The sequence below is a fragment of the Heteronotia binoei genome, chromosome 10, assembly GCF_032191835.1.
Source record: "Heteronotia binoei isolate CCM8104 ecotype False Entrance Well chromosome 10, APGP_CSIRO_Hbin_v1, whole genome shotgun sequence".
Lineage (NCBI taxonomy): Eukaryota > Metazoa > Chordata > Lepidosauria > Squamata > Gekkonidae > Heteronotia > Heteronotia binoei.
The window spans coordinates 73,304,359-73,322,836 of NC_083232.1; positions in this window are offsets into that span (position 1 = coordinate 73,304,359).

Consider the following 18,478-nt stretch of genomic DNA (forward strand, 5'->3'; position numbering starts at 1 on the left):
TAATAGACTAAACCTTGCTGTTGCCAAATGCCTATGTTGTCAATTATGCAATTTTGTTAAAGGGTACATCTCAATAATGTGAACAAGGGAACTGAAACACAAGGAAGCTTTCAGGGGCATGGTGTCCTCAGTGATATTTTATTTGCCCACTTTACCACTTTACTCCATTCCTACAAAATATCTAAAACCACTTTACTTGTCCTTTACTGGACTACATGGCAACACCCACCAATAAAACATGCTTTCTTACTCATTGGATGATGCTACTTCAGTGTTCATATGCTGAGCTGCTCGTTTGAGAACATCCCATCAAAAAAGAGCACCAAATCAAAACTTCAAACCATAGAACTGATGTGGAATTTTGACAGTGCTTTTAAATAAGTTCCCTCATGTTAAAATAGGTCCTATGATCCCATAAGAATCCTGTACCATCTTAAGCAACAAGCACTGGAATTGGTCCTATTCAGGTAGTAGCATCTAATGGTCCATTGATATGTATCTGCTCAAATCACTTGCTCCAGGCATTATTTATTTTATTGCTCTGACTAAATTTATTTCCCACCTTTCTACCCTCACCAAGGCCCCCAAGGCAGCTAGCAAATAAAAACATACATCATAAGGTCATATTGTAAAAACAACCACAAAACTCACACATTATTAAAACGGTAAAAAACAGAGCTAAAATATAAACAAAAAGACATAAAAACAGCAATTGAAGCACTGGTCAGGAAGGAAGAATCCCTGAAGGAAAATCAAATGAAACAATCAAATAAAAAGTCCTCACCCACTGGCGGAAAATGGCAACAGGATACAGATGAACCTCCCTGGGGAGAGAGTTCCAGAGCTTTGGTGCCACAGCCAAGAAGGCCCTCTCCCAGGTTGGCACTTACCTAATCTCAGAAGGTGAGGGCATCTGAAGCAGGACCTCTGAAGATGACCAGAGTGGTCAGGCAGGTCCATAAGGGAGCAGGCAATCCTTCAACTATGTTGGTCTGAAACCATATAGGCCTTTAAAGGTCAACATCAACACCTTGAATTGTGCTGGAACAAATTGGAAGTCAGTGTAGATGGGTCAAGGCTGGAGTGAAAGGGTCATGGCAAACCACTCCAGTCAACATTCTGGTTGCAGCACTCTGCAACAATGAAAGTTTCCAAACACTTCTCAAGGATGGGTCTATGAAGAATGCTTTGCAGTAATCATGGAATGCACTTGTTGGGTTGCCAGCCTACAGGTGGGGCCTGGAGATCCCCCACTTTTACAACTGATCTCTAGCTGGAAGAGATCAGCTCTCCTGAATAAAATGGCTGCTTTAAAGGGTGGACTCTATGGCATTGTACCATGCTGAGGCCCCTCCCCACCCAAACCCTGCATTCTCCCAGATCCATCCCCAAATTATCCAGGTATTTTCCAACACAGACCTGGCAACCCTACATCACAGTGGCCAGGTCTTTTCTGTCCAGGAAAGACTGCAGCTGGCTAACAAGTCAAAGATGCTAAAAAGTACTCCTAGCCACCTCTGCTACCTGCTTATCCAGCTTGAGGACTGGGTCCAAAAGCCCCCCTCCCCAGGTTACGGAACTGTTTTTTCAAGGGGGATGCTATTCCATCCAGCACAGGAGTCAACTCCGTTCCATCTTGTTGGAACTAAGCTTCAGCTGTATTAGCCCACATCCATTCCACAACTGCCTCCAATCACCGGTTCAGGGTTACTTTAGTTGCAAGATTCTCTCCTTACTGCCTACTCCTTCCTTTAAAGCAAATGTGCAGGACTGCCCATCTCCGCAAAGTGCTGCCTTCAAATTTAAGGACTGATAGGCCAAGAGTTGCTCATCTATGAGTCTCCAACTCACACTCAGTACTGCTACACCAGTGATGCCAAGCACAGTGGTTCCAAAATGATATTTCATCTATGTATAATTTAGCTTGCAGGCTGTAAACCCATTTGAGCAAGTTCACAACCGGCAGACAGATGAGAGCCATTTATTTTGTATACATTTGGTTATGAACACCACATTGAACGGCTCCTTTCCCTATTGCCTCTTCACAAAGAATCTTCCTTTTTTCTTGCTTGGCTAAGCAGCATCTTGCTACATGCATTATTAGCCTATCACTCTCATTGGCATTACATAGAGCATACCACCCAGCACGGCTTCTCTTATTTCTATATCACATGCTGGAAGCCTGGAAGTGCACTGAGCATGAATGACAAAGAGTTCCCTTGATTTAAAAGGAAGATTATTTTTGCCGTCATTACCTAGTAGGTTGTCTACAAAACATAGCAGACATAATACTGTGACACAAAGGCTCATCTTGTAGCAAGAGGGAGACGTTAATGGAGGGAGGGACTGGGATGCTTTATGTTGAACCACACTGGGGCTTTTAAAGCTCTTAACAAGCTGGGACCTACAAATCGCAGAGGGCTGGATCTAGGCAGCTTTTTCACTCAGTCCCACACAATTCTCTTGCCTGCTACAGCCCCTGTCCAATGTGGCTTTTTAACATGCTGATCCCATGGTTCTCAGAACAGTCATATTTGATGGCCAAAGAAAACCCCTCCTTCCTTTTTCATCCGCATAAATGCAGGTGGGATAGCATCAAAGCATGTGTCTGCCAGGGTTGGCATTGAGGATTGGCATTATTAGGCATCTGCTGAGATCCACAGCCCAGCACCAGACTCACTGCCAACAGAGAAACTTGCCCATCTGTTCCTAGAATAAACTGGGGATTGCTCCAGTGGTCCCTGTAACATCCTTAAAGAAGAGTTACATCCTGCTGCCTTCTCCAGGAGAATGAGTGCATGCATGCACATACACAAGGGGGAGATGTACTTAGTAGGAGGGCCATCAGAGGGCATCGTGCCCTGACCGCTCCCCCAAAATCTGGACCTACCCTTAGTGTCTTATTGTCAATTATGATGTAATTTAGCCACTTGCTTTGAGTTTGATCCTTGCAAAAAAGTCAGATTAGCCAACGCAAGGAACATGATTATCCCAGCTTGATGGATAGTCTGACACAGGAAGTACAGCTGAGCAAGACTCCAATGGCTGTAAAATCTATTTTCCTCCATCAGTAAGGAGAACTGACTGTAGGTGTCTGTGACCATATTTTTATAGTGTGCAGTTTTTTAGTGCTATTGTTCTCAATATTTTTATAAGCCTCTTAGAATTGGATACAACGAAGGCAGGCTTGAACTGTTGTAATTTTTAAAGCATATTCTGAGAGCACAAGTCTTGCAGTAAGTGAAGAGGAACTTGTATGTATTGAAAAGGTACCTACACATAACAGGGGACTTACATTATGTTCCTGCTAGTACTAAGTGACACAGAGAATCCAGACCTGTCTGCTTCATCTTCTGTGTGTTGTTTCTCTGAGTAGCATATTCCAAGTTTCCCAAAACCATAGGTAGATCTAAAGAATCCCACCCAATTCTTTTTGCATCAGCAGTGAGACAGCTGATTTCTCAAATGCCCACAATTTCTACAAACCCCCTCCCCATATCAATATCAGTAGTAGCACAAGAAACAATTCAGCATTAGCATACATCAAGTTCCATTTATGGCAGGGCCAAGGTGGGACAGTGGATGTACTACCCACCTTAGGCATTGGTTTGTCCCACCTAAGAGTTGTGGGGAAGACAATAAGTTTCTTAACCTGTCACGTGAAAGTTTCCGTTAAAGAGCACCTGTTCCTCCAAAATAGCAAAATGACTGGAAAACCTAGTGGTAGTGCACCCAGTTCTACTTATTCAAAATTCCCGTGATGGATTTATAGGTTTAAATGATTCTGTAAATAACCTTGTAGCTCATGCATTGGATAATGACATGGTGCTTAAATGGAGTAAGACAGGGGTGGCCAACAGTAGTTCTCCAGATGTTTTTTCCTACAACTCCCATCAGCCCCAGCCATTGGCCATGCTGGCTGGGGCTGATGGGAGTTGTAGGCAAAAAACATCTGGAGAGCTACCACTGGCCACCCCTGGAGTAAGAGATACCTTTATGAAATTAGTGTGTATGAAAGATTCCTTTCCTAGTATGTATACACTTTCAAACTTTAAAATAACTTCCCTTATTGTGTTTATGCAGAATATACCAACAATTTATAAATAATAGAGGACATATAGAATCTTGGGCTTGGTGACAGGTCTACAGAAGTTAGTGCCAGTCATAAGAAAATCCCTTATTTTCCATTCATGATTTTTAAGATTTCTGGAAAATATGGCTGTGAAAATATGACCTTGATTAATGGGTAATAGATCCATCATTTAAATGAGGTACACAGGATTGTATTCAGACAAAGTTCAAAGCCCTTGGTGCAGTTTTTCCCATTGGGGTGCAATCCTATAGCAACCTATACCCTTCTAAATCCAGTGAAGTCAACAGTTTAAAAAGGTGGAACTCTCATTAGGATTACGCTGTAAATAGTAGAGGCATTCTGAGGAAGTAACAAGACACTCTGCTCATGAGAAAATAAATGCATCTCTTCAAAGGGTAGCATAAAGAGATGTTTTATTTGCAATCGTTTACCCTGTGCCTCAAAGACATGAATTCTCCATCCCTACTGCCGCATAGCATTAAACTGGCAATAAAGCACCTTATGTGAATGACAGTAATTGTTTTAAACCAGAATCTAAACTATCATCTTAAGAAATAAGTGTTGCCTGAGAAACAAGAGAGCCAACAGATGCCTCCTTCTAGACAGAAAGAGAGACATTTGTTTTCTATATTACAGCAACTTTCCTGAGCAAGTCCATTTCCTTAGCTGCTGTGGGATTTCTCCTTTGGATTGTTGTTGGCAAAAGGGATGAATGAATTATTTTGTACCCGCTGTTGTGATCTAAGTTAGCCAGAAAACCAGCTTTCCATTTACAAAGCTGAGTTAGGCTCACTGCTATGCATGAACTGAGCAAAACCTGTATGTAAAATTTCTCAACCATAATTTTCTACCCACCAAGGTTAGAATTATCTATTCAAAACATTGAAGTGTTTAAGGATGCCTTGTTTTTTATCTTAAAGGTTAATATTATAAGGATGTGTGAAGCACAAAAATCTTAGTCTAGAGAAGATCTGGTCTAGTGGGATATTCCATTTAATTCACAGATGTTGCTGGAAAAAGGCCGTACCTCAGTGGTCATTACAATAAACTTGACTGCTACCTACAATTGCACAAGAAGGGATGGTTTCATCAATTCTTCCTTCCTGCAGCAGCCCAAATTGTCCTCCTGAAATGTTTCTCCTGAGGGTGGGGAGGGTTCCATGGGAGTGAAGAATCAGTGAAAATTACCAATTTTTGTGAGTGCAGAAATTCTAGGCAGGTTCCAAGCCATTCTTTGGATGTATGGTCCAAGGTTTGTAGTTTGAATAAAACATAATTTTGTTAGTTGGGTTTCTGTGTGTCCTTTAAAAAGTTTATATCTCCCATATCTGGAAATACATTTTATGGCACACATGGCCTGGCCCAATAAAGTAACATTTAGGTCGGATCTGTATATTTATAAGAAACTTGGCTATAGCAATGATGTCATGACAGAATCTGCTTGGGGAAGATTGACTGCTGTGGATACAGAAAAGAATGAATCTGGACTTGCTTTAGTTCAATCGCAATTTGCAATTGTGCCCCATGGAAATGGGTATACCTACACATGCTATAGAGGATTCTATGCAATTTTTGTAAATTAATATGCCACATTCCTACCTCTTTCTGACAACCATACTCACAGCATTCTTATACAACTTAAAAATTACTTGCTTTGCTCGCATCTTTCAACCGATAAGCTGTAAAGCGATAAATACAGTGTTTCCAGCATAAAAATTTACTGTCAGGGTGCATCTAGGCAGCATTACTATTTGTTTCAAAGTCAAGAAGAATAGACTCCAGATAGTATCTCTTTTGGGGTTCTATTTAACATTTCAGTTATGTGCCATTTAGAGATAAATATGTCCCACTGTAATCTGATACTTTAAAAGGAAATATGAACCTTCCTACGACCTAACTTGTGGTATATCATGATAGATTCATTTGTGGAGGCCACAGAACACATTACATGCATAAGAATTTACCCATATGGACAAGCATTTGAAACCCCATGCAGAGGCAATAGAGGGAGAAGCTGCTAGGTAGGGGAAATTTGGGGCAAGGATATAGCAAATAGGTGTAATCTTGGCTCTGTGCTGAAGTTTGTAAGGAAAGGGTTGTCCCTGAGACACAGAGCTGTAGAGGTTGACCAAGAAAAGGGGAAAGAGATTTCTAAGAGAAAGAGGTAATTCTGAGGAGAAACAGAAAAGAAAACGTTTTGAAGAAAATGTGTTCTGTGCACAAAAAGCCAAACTTGGTGAACAGCGTCAAAGGGAGCTGTATCCTCCACAGCACCACCAAGGCTACAATCCTAACAATACTTACCCACGAGTAAGCTCCACTGAATGAAATCAGACTTACTTCTGAGTAAATATATATAGGATTGTATTGTACAAATCCTAAAAGTAGCTCCACTTGAAAGAAAGACTATGTGTGAGACTTTCAAAAATCCATAGTTCTCTCTTCTCTTAAATTCTGGATGTAAACTGTATTTCTTGTGTTTGTGTTTATACATACATTTTCTTAACTTAATTTCATTTCCTATTCCTCCTTGTTGAATAAACTTTGTTAAGTTCTATTTGTGAAGGTTAGTAGAGGGTTGGATGGTTTTTAAATTGTAGTGTTTTTCTTTCCTCTGCTGATAATCCCCCCTAGTTAGAAGTGGAAGCCAGAGGGCAGGAGGCCCAGCATTTTCTTCCTATCGCCCTTCAAGTCCTCCAAGAATTTACAAGCAGGCCTGGCGCATGGGAGTCGGCCAAGTAGGCGGCCACCTGGGACACCACTTGGCCTAAGGTGCCATGAGGCACCCCCTCTCCCTGCGCCTGCCGCCCGCCTCCCCGCCTGCCTCTCCGCACCCACCTCCCTGTGCTGCTGCCGCTTGGCTCCTCCCCGCGCTCCCCGCCGCCGGCCACCACCTCCCCTTGCCAGTTTCACTCTCAGGCTGGCTCTCCTGCAGGAAAGGCAGCTCAAGAGTGAAGAGGACGCCCTGCGCCAGCTCTTTCTCCTGCCCAAGACTCAGGCAGAGAAAAGAGGTGCAGAAAGGTTGGGGGGTTGCATAGAGGGCTCCTCCTGCAAACGGAGCTGGGAGCCCTCCCCCACTGGAGGGGGGGCAGAGCCCGCTGCCCTTTCAGATTTTGCCGGGGTCTCCCGAGGCTCGGGAGTCCTCGGCAAAGTTGGGGGGGGTTGACAGTGACATCATTGTGACATCACCAGCATGCGCTCGCTTCGTGCATGCTAAAATGACCGGGGGGGGGGGGGATGATCACGGTCTGGCCTAGGGGCACAGGCACCCCTAGCACCGGGCCTGTTTGCAAGGCTCTTTTTTGTGAGCTCTTAGAGGATTGGCTACATCAGGCGTGTATGGCCTAATTTGCAAAGGAGCTCCTGCTAGAATTCTACTCCTGCATTTAGGTGAGTTTTTTGTTTGGAGGTTCAGTCTGGAGCTGCCTGGTTCATGAGCCCCAGACCAAAGCAGGCTTGCCCAGTCTGTGCCCATTCCTAACAATAAAGTACTTGATGTGTCTGTAGAGGGTCCCTAACTGTGGCATTTTGAATTTAAAATGAGCTAAATGTAATAGGGCTGCAGAAGTCTACCTGAGGGCCAAACAAGACATCATGTCTGTAGACTGTGAATGGAATGCCCCATATTATCAAAAAACGTAAATGGCAGACTTCTGGTCAATGTGGCAGGGCAGATGGACATTCCTTGCTTCTCCTGATTGAGACCCTTGCCATATATGCCAACCTGGCTCAAAATCTTGTTCCTCTGCCCCTCCCTTGAGCTACAAGATAATGACCCTGGGACCTTCTATTTGCAAAGCACGTGCATTACTACTTGCTGAAGTAAGATGAGAGAATATAAGATCCTACACAGCATGACCAACCTTGTCCATTGAGGTCCAGGGCTCATCCTGTACAATACCAAATCTTCAAAATAGGATTACCACTCTGCCATAGATCATGCAGCCTTTGAATTGCCCAGAACTGTCCACCTTGACAATCTTGGAAGCATGCTCCTAGTATATGGAATCTATATACCACCTTTGCAAATATTGAAGAGATGGTTAAATATATCCTCTCTCAGGAATGCGGTGTTCAAAGAACAAATTCACAGGGAACTTAAATAACAGTTTGACCTAAACCAAAGTTCAGTGACTCTGAGGGCAACGCTGTGGGATGCAGCAGAAGCCTATATAAGTGGCCACACAATACCTTATGCAGCTCAGAAGAAAACGAAAGGGAGAAGGTGATGCAGGAGCCGGAGGTCAAACTCAAAACACTTTTTGAAAAGTTTCTGTCTAACCTGGACAGCACAGCCCCACTCAGTTTAATTTGTACTATATTCAACAAGGACTGCATTTGCTTCAGCCAAGTATGAAATGAAAATTCTGGAAGATGTCAGAAAGAATCCAGGAATTTTGACCAAAACGAGCCAAAACACTTTCCACCATTCATTTAAGATTTCACAAATAAATGTCAAACGATAACCAAAAGCAATCAATTGTCAATGTTAGTGGTTTTATTTGAAATGATGTATATACAAGAAACACATGGAAAGACCACTGCGTCTTCTGAAGCAGGCAGCGGCATTTGCCACCCCCCCCTCCTTGAAGAAAGCACAAGGCTGGGGAAAACCAATTGGGGCTCAGCACGGGAGTGCTGGCCAATGAGATGTTGTCGTCAACCACCCTTCAGCATCAGTTTGGCCTTAAGTGCAGGTATGCCTGCAGAGCTTCCTTTAAAAAAAAATACTAGCAGTTTTTAATTTTCATAACAAGTACAAACAAAACCATAAAACAATTATCATTACACAATGAAAGGCTACTAACATAGCACCATTGCTCTTCGGCTGCAGAGCTTCCTTAAAGGAAGATCATGTAAGGTAACTTTCAGGTTTCATCTCTGTGATGAAAATGAGGAATAGAGTTAAAAATCAGAGAGCCAGCATTGGTGTAATAGTGGGGTTGCCAGGTCTGACTCAAGAAATATCTGGGGACTTTTGGGGTGGAGCCAAGAGACTTTGGGGGTGGAACAAGGGTGTGACAAGCATGATTGAATTCTGAAGGGAATTCTAGTTATCATATTTAAAGCGACTGTGCTCCTTTGAAATGCCTTTTCTTAATTGGAAATAATGGAGTATAAGGGTGCCTTTTTGGGGAGCTCATAGAATTTGACCCCTAGGTCCAATCTTTTTGAAACCTGGGGGGGGGGGGTGTTGAGGAGAGGCATCAGATGTCATGCTGGAAATTTGTTGCCTCTACCTAAAAAACAGAACCCCCCAGAACCCCAGATACTCATGGAATGATTCTCCATTATACCCCATGGAAACTGGTCTTTTATAATGGAGTGCCCAGTGGACAAGCACCCCCCCCCAGTGCTTTCTGACAACCCTGAAGAAGGGGGAGGGCCTCCAAACCAGGGGATCCCCTGCCCCCAACTGGGGATTGGCACCCCGAAGTAATAGAAAGCTGCACTAGGATCTGGGATAATCTCCACTATGCCATGGAAGCTCACTAGGTGATCTTGGGCCGGGCACTTCTCTCAGCCTAAACTATCTCATAAGATTGTTGTTGTGAAGAAAAAACAGAGAAGGGGAGAACAGTGTTGTAATCCACCACTGGGGAGAAAGGTATAAATATAAATGGGTATAAATATCTAAATACCCAAATAAATAGAATGTGACAAGATAAAGAGCCTCAGGGTTAGATTACTTCCCAGAAAAATGGTTACAAAGGTTTCAAGCACATATTAGTCCCCCAACTACATGCAAGCTTGTGAAAGAAAAAGGAAGGAGCTACATTGCAGGCTCCCTTTCCATCAAGCATACCCATGATATACAAAACAGTTGACCTAGCTAGCACTCCCAGCTACCACCATACTTCTTTGATAAATATAGATTCCAAAAAACCTGTTGCTATATCCATATCATATCCACTCAGGTTGATCAGGTGGGCCTTAAAGGGAACAGACCAGTCTTAGGTAATATCTGATTGGTAGTCTAACTGGTGGCACTGACACACAATAATACTATGCATATCCACAATGTCCCTGAACACAGTGAAAGTACAATGGGAACTCCTGTGAGCTACAAAAGAGGTTTTGTCATCCCTAAATCCTTCATAACTTGAATACAAGCCTTGTTATCTTTCAGTCATCTGCAGAATAATCATCAGTATTGTGATCTTGGGAATCAGTTATTTTATAATCAGGCAACTGACATATTCCTGCTATTTTCAATATTACCATCAAGCCCTCCTGCACATATTCTTCAATTAAATGAAAACAGAGAACTCCTGCTGGTGATCAGTAGCATAAATTCCTTCTCAATACAGAGGATGTGATGCTTTTCACAAACAATCCTAATAAAATTACCTAATAAAGTTACAGGGGAAATGTGGAATGTTCAATAAACTGGATGGAATCAGAAACCATGCCCCTGGGAACCAACATTGATCCCAATATGTTTAACAAGTGGAAATTCAGATGGCGAAAAAAAACCCCAAATTAAATACCTTGGTATAAAAATCTTGAATGAGATATCTCAGATGGTCCAAATAAACATGAAGTCTTTTTGCAGTTGATTAAAACATATCTAGACAGATGGAAGCAGATATAATTCTCTCTGTGGGGAAAGGTAAACATAATTAAAATGAATGTTCACCAAAGACTGATATATATTCTACAAGGCTTACCATAACATATCACAACTAAATATTGCACATGGCTCAATAATCTGTACAGGGGTTTTCTATGAGACCACAAGCATATTAATTTGCACTTTAAAATATGCAGGTTCCATTGAACAGAAGAAAATTTAGTTTTCCAGATCTGCCATCCTGTCATAAAACTCACATTCTGACACAAACACTAGAATGGCGGTAAGAACTGTCATAAACCCTCCCTTTGTTTATATGTTCTTACATGGATGATGCATGCTTGTGTGCATGTGAAGCATACTCTTGATCATTGTGCTGTCAGCCCAAGTTCAAAATCCATCTTCCCATATTACCAGTGATTTGGTGAACCCCAGTAAAGGCTGCCTCTGGGCAAGTACAAAGGGACAGAGCTTTCCAATTACTTCAGCCTGTCCCATGTGCAAGTGTGAGAGCATGAGCAAGTGATCAAAGGTGCCTGTGAGGAGAAGTTAAATCACAGCTTGCCTTCTTAAACAGATTAAGCTAGAGCACAGAGAAAATAGCTATCATTCCTACTGGTTACAGATCTAATGAACAGAACAGAAACATAACACTAAACTTAACAATACAAAATATTTACCTCTGACATTCCACCTGGATGTCTGTTGAACAAATGCACCTCCAGACCCCCTCTTGGCCCCTGCAGAGAAATTGATCTCACACATTTGAACACAGCATTTGGACCAGACAAGCCATTTTTAACCCTTCCTGTCTTTTGTTGGCAGAAAGCCTTTTCCAATTCATATTTAGAGAACTTGCCCCATGTTGGAAGGAAGGCACCCCCCAATTAACTTAGACCATATGTTCCTCACATCTCCATTCCCATAAAATAGCTATCCATCTTGCTTCCCCTGGAAGGTAGGCAAATGATTATCTCCCTGTAGAAATACATCTTCTCTTTTTGACCTCTTTGTGCATTTTATGGCTCTCTTCTCAGGAAAATGAATGACTGTCAGGATTCCAGGAATCCCCAATGCTCTTCAAAGCACTTTGCATCTCCAAACTACAACAAACATAAACTTCTGGGCCAAACTTAGGGTTGTCAACTCCATACTGGGAAATTCCTGGAGATTTGGGGGTGGTAGCCAATGTTTCCTCTAAGCGGAAGAGTCTTGTGAGCAAAAATTCTACTTTATGAGCTACTGGTATTAAAGTTATGAGCTACTGGCATTAAAGTTGTGAGCTACTGCATAAATTAGTGTGCTCTGGGGTTGAGGGAACACTGACTAGAACCAAAGCAGTCTGATCTAGCACATCAGATGGAGAGAGCTCTGAGTCACGAAAGCGTATGCTGGAATGAATTTTGTTAGTCTTCCAGCTGCCACTGGACTCCTGACTTATTCAGCAGCAAAAAGAGAGTCCTTGAAACAGGAAGATCCTAATTAAAGCAGAACTTCCTGTTGGAGGGATTTTGAGCGATCCTTGTATTGACAGCCCAGTCTGCTGCTGGCCATCCTAATTCTGCTCAACAGTCTGGGAGGTTGAGTTTACACTTTTGAAGGCAGCGTAGTCTATGCAGGACTGCAACATAACCTCCACTTTACCCACATTCTAGTCTTATTTGTTTAGCCACCAGATTATTTCAGAAACTGAGATCAAAATCCTGTGGCTGGGGAGGGAGGAAAACAGAGTAATATCACTGAAATTTTAGGGACAGAACCCAGCAGAGCCAGCCCTAGACTGTCTGGCCCCCTAAACAAGGCTAACTTCTGGCACCCCCACACTGATAATGTCACCAAATCACATGGGGAAGTGCCCACTTTGGCACCCTCAGAAGGCTGGCACCCTAGGCAATCGCCTAGTTTGCCTAGTGGCAGGGCCAGTCATGGATCCCAGATTCTGGCCTAGCAAATAATCTGCAGGTTACAGTGTTCATCAGTTCTAGATGAGCAAGTTTCTGACTGTGGTGATTCACTTGTGAAAATTCTGGGCACTCCTTGAGCTGATAATACATTTCTAATGAGCTAAATGCAACCATGGAACAGCGACTTCAGTGGAATTATCATGCAGAGAGAATGAGTTCATGGTTTCCATCTGTTGGCAGACCTGTATGCCAACAGAGGAGCTCCATAGAAGTTCACAGGGAAGTCACAGAGTGCTTTCAATCATCATGTCATAACTAGAAGTAGTCCAAATGCATGAGAAAACTGAAGATGATTCCTGTTAAAAATACTGCACATATAGTTTGTTGCTTTTGTGAAAACAGGGACTTTTAAAATAATTGTGCCTGTTTGTGAACTTTCCCCTCCAAAATGTATGGTTTAAATTCAGTGGTTATGTATGATCAACAGCACCTTACCGGGAGAGTAATGTAAAAAAGATGCTTCAGGAAATGTTGAAACCCCACTCCCGCCCCATATAGCCAAGCCAGGGAAAATGCTCCAGCAATTTTGGCGAAACCTAAACATTCATCTTAGCAGGAGCATGTATTTGGACGATGCAGTTAATCTCCGTGTTGCCAAAGCAGACTAAAAACAAGAATAAATTCTTGTTGAAGAAATAAATTCTTTCATGCAAATGCTGGCCACAATTCAGAGAAATGCACTCACAGCCAGGTGTTGGCTCCGGAAGGCAAAGATCTCAGGATCCAAGTAGGAAAGGCCTGGCAAATCTCACATACTTCCCTGGAGGACAGCTTGGTCTTCAGTTCTAATGCCAGTAACAGGGCTGATTCCAGGTTTGGGGGGTCCTTGGCAAGATGCTGCCCAGTGGTGCCCTTTCCTTGTACAGCAGTGGCCACGGTGGAAAGGACTAGCAATGACAGCTGCCCCTTGTTCCCCTTGCTTTGTATTCACCCATGAACAGCCAAACGAAGCAGCCGCTGTTGCTAAGAACAGCATCCGCTGCTTGCTTACCTGCCCTCTCTGGTTGGCAGCTGCTGCCGTTCCTAACAGCCAGTATGAATTGATGGAACAGCAAACAGGACCATTCCGCAGCTAATGCTGCCAGCCCTCTGACAATTTGGCAGAAGAGGTAAGGAAGGAGAGGAGGAAGAAGAGCAGCCATCACGGCTGTGCATGCCAAGGAAAAGAGAAAGGATAGGCAGTCACAACCAGTGTTCCCTCTAAACTGGGTTAGCGTGAGCTAGCTCACAGATTTTTAGCCTCCAGCTCACACATTTTTTGTCTTAGCTCGGGAAGGATGATCCCAGAGCACACTAATTTATGCAGTAGCTCGCAACTTTAATGCCAGTAGCTCACAAAGTAGAATTTTTGCTCACAAGACTCTGCAGCGTAGAGGAAACATTGGTCACAACTCTTCTTGGAGAGCCCTGTATCATCACTGAAAGGTGACCATTCAGGGTGTCACCATTTGAAGAAAAGTTCCTGCAGCACAGAGGTGAGCCCTAAGAACCTCAGGAGCTGCCCAAACATGTCTGTTGTTGGCCCTGCACAACGGAACATCCTTGACAGCAAACTCTGCCTACAGAGGGATTAAGATCAGCTCTTTATGGAAGGACCATGGTTCACTGACAGCATCTGCTTTGCAGGCAGAAAGTCCAAGGTTCAATCATCACATCTCCAGTTAAGAAAAGAATCAGGCAGTAGGTGATGTGGCAGACGTCTACCTTAGACTATAGGGAGCCATTACCAGTCAAAAAGAGACCACACTGACCTAGATAGATCTGTGGTCTGACTCAGTAGAAGGCAGATTTATGTGCTCATGTATGCTTGTGCATATTTATATGGAATCGGTAGAGACATGTCTTAGTGGTTGAGCATCTGCTTTCCATTAGCAGATGGAAAGCCCTATGTTCATTCCCTAGTATTTCCATTTTAAAAGCTTCAGAAAGAGCAGGAGGTTTGAAAGACCTCTACTGGAAAGCTAATGAAAGAGCCCTAAGAGCCACTGCTTTTCAGTGCGGACAATACTGGTGCTCAAAGAGTACATAAATACATGAAGCTGCCTTATACTTGTGCATCCAGGTCAGTATTGTCTACTCATATTGGCAGCGGCTCTACAGGCTCTCAGGCAGAGGTCTTTTGTATCGCCTGCTGCTTCATCCTCTTAATTGGAGAGACTGAGGATTGAGTCTGGAGCTTTCTTCATGCCAAGCAGATGCTCATCTGCTGAGTCGCTGTCCCACCCAGATGAATGGTCTGACTCAGGATAAGGCAGCTTCAGATGTTTATGTTCATAACAGATTCATCAGAGCTTTAAATCCCAGGTCATTATGTATGAACACCATCAATGGAAACAATCAGGAAATAACATTGAGATTTCTCTGCCAACATGCCAGACCCAAGAACTATGGCTTTTTTTGTAGCAGGAACTCCTTTGCATGTTAGGCCCTGTACTAACAGCCCTGTAAACTCTTGAAGGATTGGCTACTTGAGGGGTGTGTGGCCTAATATGCAAAGGAGTCCCTGCTACAAAACAAGCCCTGCCGAGAGAACACTGAATTCTACAGTATGCTATTAATGTGTAGTGTGAAGCAATTCACTGTGTGGATACTGTGTATGGATATTGCTTACTGAGAGACATTGTAGTGTAGTGGTTAAAAACAGTGGACTCTAATCTGGAGAACTGGGTTTGATTCCCCATTCCTCCTCCACATGAAACCTGATAGGTGACCATGAGCCACTCACAGTTCTGTCAGAACTCTCTCAGCCCCACCTACCTCACAGGGCACTTGTGGGGAGGGGAGGAGATTGTCTGCTCCTTTGAGACTCCTTAAGGCAGAGGAAAACAAGGTAAAAAATCCAACTCTTCTTTATCAACACTTGGTTTCAAATGGAGAAAAGGGCAGAAGAAATGACTCAATTCAAAGAGGCAGGAGGACCACCGAACCCCTAAATCTGACAAATCATGTCAGGAAAGTGTGGTGGCTTTCCATGCGGTTCTTGAGCAACACATTGCCCATCTTGGTGTAGTGGTTAAGAGCCACAGACTCTAATCTGGAGAACTGGGTTTGATTCCCCATTCCTCCTCTGCATAAAGCCACAACAAAAGGGAAATTCCCAGTTTTACCTTTGGGAAGTTATTTAAAACATGAGCCTGTCAAAAGGGTGGAACTTGGTGCCTCATCAAGGTGCCTTTGAGCCTAAGCAACTGCAAACATGTGTAAGGACTTCTCTTGGCAGCTCTCCTCAAAAAGGAAGCATCAACAGAGAAGGGGTGATTTCACATGCAGGAAGTGGTGGGGGAGTAATGTGAGAGGAGATGTTTTACTCTTTCCATGAAGATAGATCCAGGTGGGTAGCTGTGTTGGTCTAAAGCGGAAGAACAAAGTTTGAGTCCAGTGGCATCTTTAAGGCCAACAAAGTTTTGTTCAAGGTCTTCAGGCACCCTTCTATAGATAACAATGAAATGGAAATGACCAGTCCAAATGCTAGTCAGATGGCTTTGAATGAAAATAACAAACATGGAATTGTTTGTCACTTCTGAGGAAAGTGAGACCAGATTAAGAGGGATTGCTCTGTGGCTAAGCAGAGGAGAGCTTTCCTCAAAGCAAAGGGGGGAAATGGCGAGTAAGTTCCAATCAGATTTAAGGAGCTTCCATTAAAGAAATGTGTTGTGTTAACACAAGTAGCCACAAAGTCATATTTGGTATCTGGGCAGTGCCTGTGTGACCCACATGTGTCTTATAAAGATTTCTTTGAAATGTTAGATGAAGAAAAGAAAGAAGATTCACACCTGAGGAATCTAAAACAAACATTTTTGGAATGAAAGCATCCACCTGATGAAGCCAAGAAACAGATTAACAAAGCCCAAATGATACCCAGAGAAAACCTATTGCATGACAGGCACCAGAGACAATAACAGAACACCACTAGTGTTCACGTACAGCTCTCAACTCAGAACAGCCCTTACATCTGTATTCTCATCAATCCCCCAGAAGGACCATGCACCCTCTTTATTTTATTTCTTATTTGGAATAATAGATTAGAATAGTAGAATACAATGTAATTTGGAATGGTAGATAGGAATGCATTTCTCTGGGCTGGGGGTAGGGGAGATAACTCTACACAGCCAATCAATTGCCCCACTTCAAAAAAAGATGATTCTGTAAGGTTGCTGCCATGCTTGAGAGGAGACGGATGGAACATAATGGCAGGGTCTCAGTTAACTGCTTTCAGTATTCCACAATTAGGGATAAGAACATAAGAGAAGCCATGTTGGATCAGGCCAATGGCCCATCTAGTCCAACACTCTGCATCACACAGTGGCCAAAAATTTATACATACATACATATACACACACACACACTGTGGCTAATAGCCACTGATGGACCTCTGCTCCATATTTTTATCTAACCCCCTCTTGAAGCTGGCTATGCTTGTAGCCGCCAACACCTTCTGTGGCAGTGAATTCCACATGTTAATCACCCTTTGGGTGAAGAAGTACTTCCTTTTATCCGTTCTAACCTGACTGCTCAGCAATTTCATTGAATGCCCATGAGTTCTTGTATTGTGAGAAAGGGAGAAAAGTACTTCTCTACCTTCTCCATCCCATGCATAATCTTGTAAACCTCTATCATGTCACCCTGCAGTCGACGTTTCTCCAAGCTAAAGAGCCCCAAGCGTTTTAACCTGTCCGCTACCTTCGCACCAGGCAGGCAAGTCACCATACGGTCAGTATGCGGTTTTGCCACCCAGCTGTCTACTTGCCTAAGGATCGAATCACCAACTACCAAGACCCTCCCTCTCTCCCCGCCCAGGGATACATTTGTCCAGGGGGTTTTTTGAGCAAGAATGCACAGGAACACAGTTCCAGCTGGCTTGTGTCAGGGGTGTGGCCTAATATACAAATGAGTTCCTGCTGGGCTTTTTCTACAAAAAAGCCTTGTACAAAACAATGGTGATATCAGGGGTGTGTGGCCTAATATGCAAATGAGTCCCTGCTGGGCTTTTTCCAACAAAAAGAGTTCTACATATGCCCATCCATCTCCAAGTTTAACAAATGTATTTCCTTCTCTACATTTCTCCAGGAATTAAATCCAAGCAAATGGTAACCATCTAAATTAAGCTTCTTATTCCTTTTTGGTTCTTGAATCTGTTCAACTTCTTCATTATGCTGGATGCTAATTTACTGCTCACTCTCTACCTATATGTATGGACTGGTAATTTCCATTTCATTGTATTTGAAGAAGTGTGCATGCATATAAAAGCTTATACCTTGACTAAAACTTTGCTGGTCTTAAAGGTGCCACTGGACTTAAACTTTATTCTGTTACTCTTTCCTCGTCTGTCATTTTTTAATTCCAGATCACCTACTCAACTGCTTAGGTGTCCTCATTTGGGGACTTTCCCCTTGAAACCGAGTTTCCTAATAGCTTTTTCCAGTTTAATTATGAAAATAATACCTAGTGCATTCAGAATTATTATTCATCCCACTTCTGGGCAGATGAGAATATTAATTTATGACCCACTGCTTCCCTTATGTATGGAGTATATTCAGTTATATTATTAGCAGGATTAAAACACACACACACACACACACACACCATGTCAGAAACCATTGCACTGGCACTCTGCTCTGCAAACAGCACTGAACAAAAGCAGGACTTGACATTTCAGTGTATTTGCCTTTGTGTTCCTTTGACATTAACTGCACATGCTTTTAAAAAGATTTGCTTTTTGTTTTCAGTAGTCCTATAGTGGTCAGTGGTACATATCACAAGACCGCTCAAATTAATTAAGCCAGAAATGGAGGGGTGGAGGAGCACATTTCCATAGAGACTATATTGCCAAAAGCTATTTTATTCAAA